Below are 9,178 nucleotides of genomic sequence, written 5' to 3'. Positions count from 1 at the left end.
ATGGGGCCGATTCAGGCGTCCGCGTAAAGGTAGTGAGCGAAGATTAGTCTGCGCTCACTGCTCACACCATGGGGGTGATTTCTGGGGATCCCCATGGGTGTTGGGAGGGAGGACCGCTGACAGCAGGGGCCCCCTTCTCCTTACGGCCTTCGCATCATTGAGTGAGTCCTGGACTCATTCAGCACTGCGAGCAGGGAAAAAAAGAATGATGATTTCCTGTGTGCACGAGAGCGGGGTGGCGGCTACCTGCTCCCTGAGCTCTGAACTCTCATAGGCCAGCAAACCGGTATGAATCAGGCCCTGTATGTTGATCTCCTGCTAGAAATAATTTTTACCCCTTAAGAAGTCTTTTGGGCAAAATGCGTAGGGTACTGTTTAAATGCATACAGTCAGCAGAAAGATACTCGTTTCCTGTGCTGAGACCCTAAAAACACAGGCTGGATTCTTGAGGGGAGATTTATTAAGCTCGGTGAATGGATAAAGTGGCTAGTACTTTATCACCGGGCAAGCAGCTCCTGTCAAGTTACAGACTAGGGTAGATGTATGAAGCAGTGAGAATGGAGGAGAAGTGATAAAATGCCTGGTCCTCTATCACCGGCCAATCAGCTCCTGGCTGTCCTTTTTGAAACCCAGCCGGGCTCCTCCCCTCCTCTGCCCCACCTCCAGGCCAGGAAGCTCAGTTTTTTTTAACAAGCCAAGGCAGGAGACAAGAGAGAAGGAAGAGAAGCACCGCACAGAAACACATTCTGAAACATGTTAGTACCCTCAACCGAGGGACAATATAACAAAATCGTAACTTAACCGTAACGGAAGTAAAGCAGGCGCGGCAGGGAGGGTCCTTGAAGAAAGAGATTTACCAGGTAAGACATAAATCTAATTTTCTCCTTCGGGAGACATCAGGGGCCACAGCGTTACAGTGGGACGTCCTAAAGAAGCTCCATATGGGTGGGGACGCGCCTGTGCCGCAGCCAACACACCCTGGCCGAAGGCCGAGTCCTGGGAGGCAAACATCTCAAAAACGCAAGACAGTATTGGCGGACGACCAAGTCGCCGCCCTGCAAACTTGTTCAACTGTAGCACCGCCCATAACAGCCCAGGACACCCCCACAGACCTAACGGAATGTGCCCGAATCCCCACCGGAACCGGGAGGGAGGCTTCCAAATATGCCTGCCAGAGCAAATCCAGCGGGCAGTAGTTTGCGTAGAGGCCGGCCACCCTCTCATCTGAAAGCCATAAGAGTACAAAGAGAGAGAGAGTCTAACTAGTGCAATGGCCCAGATTGGTGCACATACTGTAGATGCGCCCAGGCCGGACAACGTCCAAGGAGAACCAAGCAGTAGAAACCTCGTACTGACTTAATGTCGGAACAATAATGTCCTGGTTGACAGGAAAGCTTGACATCACCTAAGGCAGGTGAGAAAGAGAGGATGGTACAAAGAACCACCCGGACATAACGACCAAGAATAAAGGACTTACAGGACAGAGCTGACGGGTCAGAGACTCCCCTGGCCAAAGCTATCGCCAACAAGAAAATGATCTTCCAGGCGAGTCAACACCAAAAAGTGGGCCCTGAAGTCGACAGGACTAGCGAGATCCCATGGGGCAACCGGGTGACAAAGGGAGGCTGGATATGCAAGACACCCTGCAGGAATGTGCAGACATCCAATGACAGGGCCACCCGTCGACAGAACCAGATGTACAAGGCCGAAATCTGAACCTTTAAAGATGATAAATGCAACCCAGCCTCCAGGCCCTTCTGCAAAAAGGACAGAACCCTAAGCCAGGTAGTAAGTCCCGGAATTTGAAGCGTAGAGCTTGACACCAGGAAAGATAAGCCCTCCATATGCGATGGTACACCCCTGTCTAGGAAGGTTTCCTCGCCTTGAGCATGGTGGGGATCACTCTTGAGTGAAAGCCCCTGGGTATCAACAGACCCCCTGTCAATGCCAGGTGCCTCCAGGCCAAGAGTTAGACGTGGACCCTGAGAGAGCAGGCCTGTGCATAGGGGTAAGCGAATAGGAGGAGCTACTGACAGGGGCTGCAGATCCGAAACCCAGATCCGTCTGGGCCACGGTGGAGCAACCAGGATCAACGTGTCCTCCTCCGGCATCCGCTTGCGAGTAATTCGCAAGAGGAGTAAGAAATGCGGAAATGAACCATCAACGTGCTGTCCTCCGGCATCTGCTTGCGAGTCATTCGCAAGAGGAGTAAGTATAGCGGAAATGCGCCATCAACATGCCGTCCTCCGGCATAAGGTTGCGAGTCATTCGCAAGAGGAGAAAGAATGGCGGAAATGCGCCATCAACGTGCCATCCTCCAGCATCAGCTTGCGAGTCATTCGCAAGAGGAGTAATAATGGCGGAAATGCGCCATCAGTGTGGAAGGCCACGGGGCGGAAAGGGCTTCCACCAGGCAAGCCCCCCGGGTCATAAGACCCGGACCCGCCCAGTGGAGATATGTGGTTATAGTGAGAGGGCAACAAGGCCACCTCGGTTAGGCTCCACCATGGTACCAGCATTTGAAACACCTCCTTATGGAGGGTCAAGTCGCCGGCATCCAGGGTCTGATGGCCGAGGAAGACCGTTACTCAAGATAGGACTCCCAGGATAAAGATCGCAGAAAGAACAGGGATCCTCTTCTTCAGCCCCTGAAAGATGCAGGATGGTTCTGTCATTGCTGGCTGACAGCGAGTGCCACCTTGGTGGTTAACATAAGCCACCCGTGTCGCAATGTCCGACTGAACCTGCACTGGGCGATCCCTAAGTCAGGGTTCCGCCAGGCGGAGAGCCCAGAAGACTGTCCTCAGTTCGAGGACGATGATGGAGAGCTGGGCCTACAGAGTGGTCCAGATACCCTGGAATGACCTTTGACAAGTGACCTCCCCCTAACCACGGAGACTAGCCTCCGTGGTAAGGAGTGTCCACTGGTGGAATCCCGAAAAGGCCATCCCCGTAGTGAAGTTCCGCCCCAAAGCCACCCTGAAAGGGAGAGAGACACTGTTGTGTGAACTTCTGGGGCCGAATATTGTGGTAGGGTCCCAACCCCCTGGAGAGAATCCTCCCCTGTAGAGGGCGGGAACGGAACTGAGCCTATTTTGCCAATGCGAAGGCCGACACCACAAGCCATAGGCCCCCCCCCATGCAGGCATACACAGACACCCGCCAGGGGGAGAAGAGATGGCTGATCCTGGACTGTACGGCAGAGGGCAATCCCCCAGAAGGGATATCCGCTGCCAAACAGTATCTAATGGCTCTGGCCCGAATAGGAAGGAACCCTCAAAAGGGTTTTTGAGTTCGGGTTTTCTAAGAGCGCAGACCCCAGTAGGTGTGTGCAGACCAGAGCCGCCACCCCCATGGTAAAGTGTCCCCTGATACTTAATAGAAGGCAACAGGTTTTCCTCAGACACCTGTCCGCTGCGAGAGGAGTTGCTCACGTAACTAAGACCGTAGCCACCCAAGCAGACGCCTGGGGCAGGAGTGCGTCCACCTTAGGGACAGTCTCCCAGGGGACTCTATCCTCCTGTGGAAGTGGGTAAAAGGAGGGGAAACCGCTTTTGGCAAGCTAAACTTCCAGTTAGGTATCTCCCAACGGATGACTTGCCAAGTATACTGATTTACGGAAGAAACCCAGAGTACACCTAAGGAGGTTCCCACAGGTGTAGGCGGCTCAGCGGGGTCATTTAGGGCAAGGACCTCTTAGACAGCTGAGATGAAGGCCGGCACCTCAAGACGAGGAGTTGGATTGACCTCATCACAGGCCCCCCATCAACAATACCGTCGTCGACGGCCCCCTCTAGACAATCCTAACGTCTAGTGACGTAGACATTTAGCCTATATGGTACTGTTAATACAGTACCTCTGACAAGTGTGTTAGAGCTATACGCAGCACACAGTAAGATTGTATTATGCATATATTGCAATGACATAGGCCTATATGGTACAGCCAACAGTCTGACAGGCAGTGATAGTGTTAAGGCTATATACCAGTGGTCTCCAACCTTTTTTTGGTCGGGAGCTACTCGCGACAAAATAAACCGCCCGAAGAGCTACTAAAGTAAAAAAATTTAAAAAATCTGAATAATATAAAAAAAAACACACTGCAATGCCCCAGACATAATATGCCACACACTGCAATGTCCAATATGTCACAAACATACCTCCCAACACTGTAGGTAGAGGAGAAGAGACATCTGCGCGTGCCGAAGGCACGCGTCAAAAATTAGAGGGTTCAGCTACTACCGTGGAACTCCTGCGAGGCTACATCCCCCATTTTTTCCGCTATGGGGGCATGGTCAGCTCTCTAAGAGCTGTAGCCACATGGGGTGCGGCCATGGAAAATGGGGGTGTGATACACATATGCCCTCAATAGTGCAGTGCCAGATACACATGACCCCAATAGTGCAGTCCGTGATACCCATTATAAATATGCCCCGCACCGTGATGCTCCATTATACAAATGCCCCACACCGTGATGCACCATTATACATATGCCACACACCGTGATGCTCATTATACATATGCCACAATGTGATTCTCCATTATGCATATGCCACAATGTGAAGCTCCATTATACAAATGCCCCACAGCGTGATGCTCCATTATACATATGCCACACACACAATGCCCATTATACATATGCCCAACAACGTGATACTCCGTTATACAAATGCCCCACACCGTGATGCTCCATTATACATATGCCACACCGTGATGCTCCATTAATCATATGCCACACACCGTGATGCCCATTATACATATGCCACACACCGTGATGCACCATTATACATATGCCACACACCGTGATGCACCATTATACATATGCCACACACCGTGATGCACCATTATACATATGCCACACCGTGATGCTCCATTAATCATATGCCACACACCGTGATGCACCATTATACATATGCCACACCGTGATGCTCCATTAATCATATGCCACACACTGTGATGCTCATTAAACATATGCCACACAAATAATGCCCATTACACATATGCCCCACACCTTGATGCTCATTAATTAATAATCATCAAGGTATCTGGTGCATATGCCACACACATGATGCCCATTATACAAATGCCCCACAGCGTGAAGCTCATTATTAATGAGCATCAAGTGTGTGGCATCATGTGTGTGGCATATGCCCCACACACCTTGATGATTATTAATTAATGAGTATCAAGGTGTGGGGCATATGTTTAATAGGCATTATTTGTGTGGCATATGTTTAATGACTCATTAAACATATGCCATACACATGATGCCCATTATACCTGCCAGGGCCTGACTGAGGGAACATGTCAGAGACTCAGCATCACGCTCTACCTACTAGTCTAGTAGAACTCAAACACGACCCCCTCGGTCACGTAGCGACAGCCAGGCCTGACACCGATCCCCGCCGCCGCCGCCCAGTGGGAGACGTGACCGCGGGTAACCCGGGGACAAACAGTGCGCGGTGACGGGCGGGAACTCACAGTCAGGTCCGTGCGCTGCTGGGGAAACCTCTCCCTTCGCTCCCGTTCACGGGCTGCTGCTTAGCCCATGCCGCTTGATGGCGCTATAGAGGCGGTCGCGCTCACCCTGCCCAGTCGCCGCCATTACGCGAGCGACGGGTTGGTGAACGCTGCTATATACAGTACACAAGAAGCTTGTATTAGTCATACATTGCTTGTACTAGGCATATGTTAATATACCCATACATTGTTGCAACTTTGCACTGAGGCTGATCTCTGCAGCAGCAATAGCTGACTAGGGCATGAACTCTGTCTGTAACCTGACTCCTGTTTTTGAGGTGACTGAGGTACAGGGGAGACTGGTCAGGTGCCCGGCAGTGAAAGAGTGGAACACCAGACTGGCTAATAAGCTCTCTGTGTCCCTCTACACATGCTGTAATACAATGCAGGCAAGCATAGCAGAGTGCGATGCAATAATGGCACAATGGCTCTGCAGCAACAAAGGCTGGCTGGAGCACTATACTGTGCAGTGTCCCGAAGGAGAGGTACAGGGGGGACTTGCCCAAGTGACCTGGCAGTGGAGAAGTGGAACTCCGGGTGGCTGTGAGCTCCCCCGTGTCCCTTCTCACATGTAGCAGGCAGGCAGGAAGGGATGTCAGTGGCGGGAACTCTCTGTGTGATAAACACCGTTCCCTGCCTACTGTCCCCGGGTGGAGAGGCTGATGTGGGGGGGAACCTTCTCCCCCTGCTAGCAAATGGCCACCAGGGATTGAGTCCTCATGCAGCGCCGGTAAAATGGCGGGGATCCGGCGCGCGCCGGGCGGCCCCACATACCGTGCGCTGCTGCCCACAAACAAGTTACCCTGGTGGTCCAGCGGGACGGGCAGCTAACCGGCCGACCGCTTGCTAGCCACAGCTGGCGGTCCCCCTCGCCGGCTAGAACAGCCGCTATGTGCGCCTCGTTGCGCTACTCGCATGCGCTCCCAGCGGGGAGCGCGTTACTCACTGTGCCCTGCACTTGTGGTCCCCGGCGTCCGGTGGCGGCTGTATGCTCCCCAGTGCCCGGAGGCCGCTGCAGGTCCCCACCCATGAGTGGCGATGCAGCTACGGACCCGGGTGATGGAGCCTGGAGCCTTTACAGACCCCCAGTGCTGCTGCTCTGTCACTGACAGCAGTCAGTGTAAAATAAAAATAAAATATAAAAATGAAGTTAGGCTGCTAAAATAGCAGCCCCTCTAGTAGGTGCATCTGGCTCCTGCCAGCACCCGAAAAAACTGAGCTTCCTGGCCTGGAGGTGGGGTAGAGGAGGGGAGGAGCCCGGCTGCCTGGGAGGCAGTTCAAGTTTAACCTCTAGGGTGCTGGGGCTCTCTCCCACTCCCACTGTAACGCTGTGGCCCCTGATGTCTCCCAAAGGAGAAAATATTTTTATACCATGTATGATCTTTAAAAACACTGTTCTACTAATTTGCCCTAATGTGTTGGGTGAATCTCTGGTGAGAGGGTAGATTCTTTAGGGACATCAGCTGTGTGAATCAGTACGGGAGCCCTGTCTTCCTTTGTATATAAATGTCCCCAGATATAGTCACAGCACCAAAGCTCCAGTACAGATATATAGGGTTATTGTATAGTCAGCACAGTATGTGCCCTCCCCACAGTATACTAAGTCAGTATACTACAGTACACTGTACTATACAGGGTGGCTGTACTTGGGGTGCTAGTGTACTCATTCAACCCTAAAGAGGGGGAGATCAACAGTATGCTGATTTTGGGAGTCACAGCCCAGCAAATGCAGAACACGCCGCCACCACCACAAACACATGTGCAGTTCTGAGTAGTAACACCCACACCATCTAATCACCACCATGGCTGTACCACATGCTTGTCGTTACTCGCAGTGCAAGACATACCTGCAGTTCCAAATCGTGATAACGCTGCATGAAGTCATTTTTCTCATCTGTGTCCTCACTAAGGAAGTAATATTTACGTGACTGGAAGAGAGAAGGTAACATGGAAGAGAATGAATTAAGGGAAGGCAGGGGCAGAGGAAGGAGGGAGCGTGCAACAGGTGGAGGGAACGATCAAGGCCGCGTGCAACAGGCGGAGGAGAACTGAGTGTGCGACCAAGAGCGCAAGAGACAGAAGAGGAGGAAAGAAGTGTGGCGATCACTTTGAGAAAATTAGGCCTAAACCTCTACCCATCCTTAGATGGGGTTTCCACGCACACACCGACAACAATAAGGTCTAATAGGGTATGCTGCTTAAACAATGAACCCCATCTCCGATAGATACTGTACCATCCTCTTCTGCACTGTTCCACTAGATGCCACCGAGAATATAATACAAGTCACAAAACCATTTGGCAGCTCAGACAACACAGAAAGGGAGAGAATAGCAGTATGTGATCCAGATAAGTAGCACTGCTCAGCGAGCATGAAATAAGATCCGGTGTGTAAGCTGCGAGTTAGACCGATGTCAGACTGTTCGCTCACCTGACTGTCATAGTTCACGTAGCTGTCAGCTGCCCCCGTGTCAGTGGGGTCCTTGCTCAGGAGCTGCAGGGGTTGAAAACTCACCCTTAACATGTTGTATTGGTGGCATTTTAGTAACACCGAAATCACAGATCTTTAAATATACCAAAAACGTGGAGTAAAACAAAAGTGGTACGGTGGTACAGTATTTATTGTCAATGGAGCTAGTCAATACAACAGTCCACAAGGAGTCCTGGTCTAGCTTCCCCACCAACCTATCAGTGGCAGGACTACTGTGATCACACCTACCTCCTGTATGGATTCCATTACAGCCTGCTGGACGGACTCCCCCAGGGTCATAATCTGCTGGATGTGCTCTGGGAGGGGAGGACACATAACAAAATATCAGGAAACAGCTCAACAATATCTAAGGCCAAACACCAAGGCCACCCCTCTGTATTAAGTAGCAGTAGCCATTCTAGGCTTCATTCAGATGTGGACACGCTGTCAATGTATTAGTCTAGTTGCACTGCACATGCCTCCCAATTGTGTCCGTACAGAGTCGCTGTTGTGATTTGATGCACACACAGGGAAAAGTGGGTGTTCCTGGGTGGTGACTGGGAGATGTCATAACACACACACAGAGTTGGGACCGTCTTAGGGGTGGTGTTATGGGAGTGGCCCATACAGAGACTGCGTGCGCCCACCATAGGGCTGATGCGACAGATGATGGGGTAAAAGGAAGCACCAAGCGGTCTTACAGCGCACGCATGGACGCAGACAGATGGCACCTCACTCTTTGTACACACAGATGTACACCATGCAGCGCAGTGGTGTAGCTAGGTGCCACAGTGACCGGAGCAAGGGCATGTTTCGCGCCCCCTCCCAGATTTGTAGTAGGTGGGGCTCTTGTGCAGAGAAAAGGGGGTGGGCCTAATATTATACCACACACCATAACCGTTACGGTTCCTATTCCTTCCTTTATAGATATTAATCATTATCCCTCTAGCTAGGGGTGAAGCTGAGCTGAGCCGACCCTAGACTTAGAGTGCATGCCCCTAGGCATTGGCCTAGTTTGATGGTTTTGAGATAGAGATATGCAGCGGGGGTATTTTTGTGGTTATAGCTAGGCTGCGGGATGGGTGTGTGTGTATGGTTAAGCTGTGTGGGGGGCATTGTTTGGTAAGGGTAAGGCCATGGGGCTATGAGTAGGGTTAAGTAGGGATAAGGTTAAGCCACAGGGGTGTGAGTAT

General features: G+C 51.6%; 1 long non-coding RNA gene across 1 annotated transcript; it reads right to left on the bottom strand.

The window, feature by feature from the left end:
* Window positions 1–7,422: 7,422 nt before the first annotated feature.
* LOC146027328 (uncharacterized) lies at window positions 7,423–8,305 on the bottom strand. Its single transcript, XR_014454732.1, has 3 exons — window positions 8,235–8,305; window positions 7,947–8,009; window positions 7,423–7,445 (listed from the first exon to the last, which is right to left on the bottom strand). It is a non-coding gene; the product is annotated as an uncharacterized LOC146027328 (long non-coding RNA).
* Window positions 8,306–9,178: the final 873 nt, after the last annotated feature.

Source organism: Crinia signifera, chromosome 8, assembly GCF_055691185.1.
Source record: "Crinia signifera chromosome 8, ASM5569118v1, whole genome shotgun sequence".
Taxonomy (NCBI): domain Eukaryota; kingdom Metazoa; phylum Chordata; class Amphibia; order Anura; family Myobatrachidae; genus Crinia; species Crinia signifera.
Note: the sequence above shows the minus strand (reverse complement) of the source record. Positions and strands in the feature narration are given on the sequence as shown.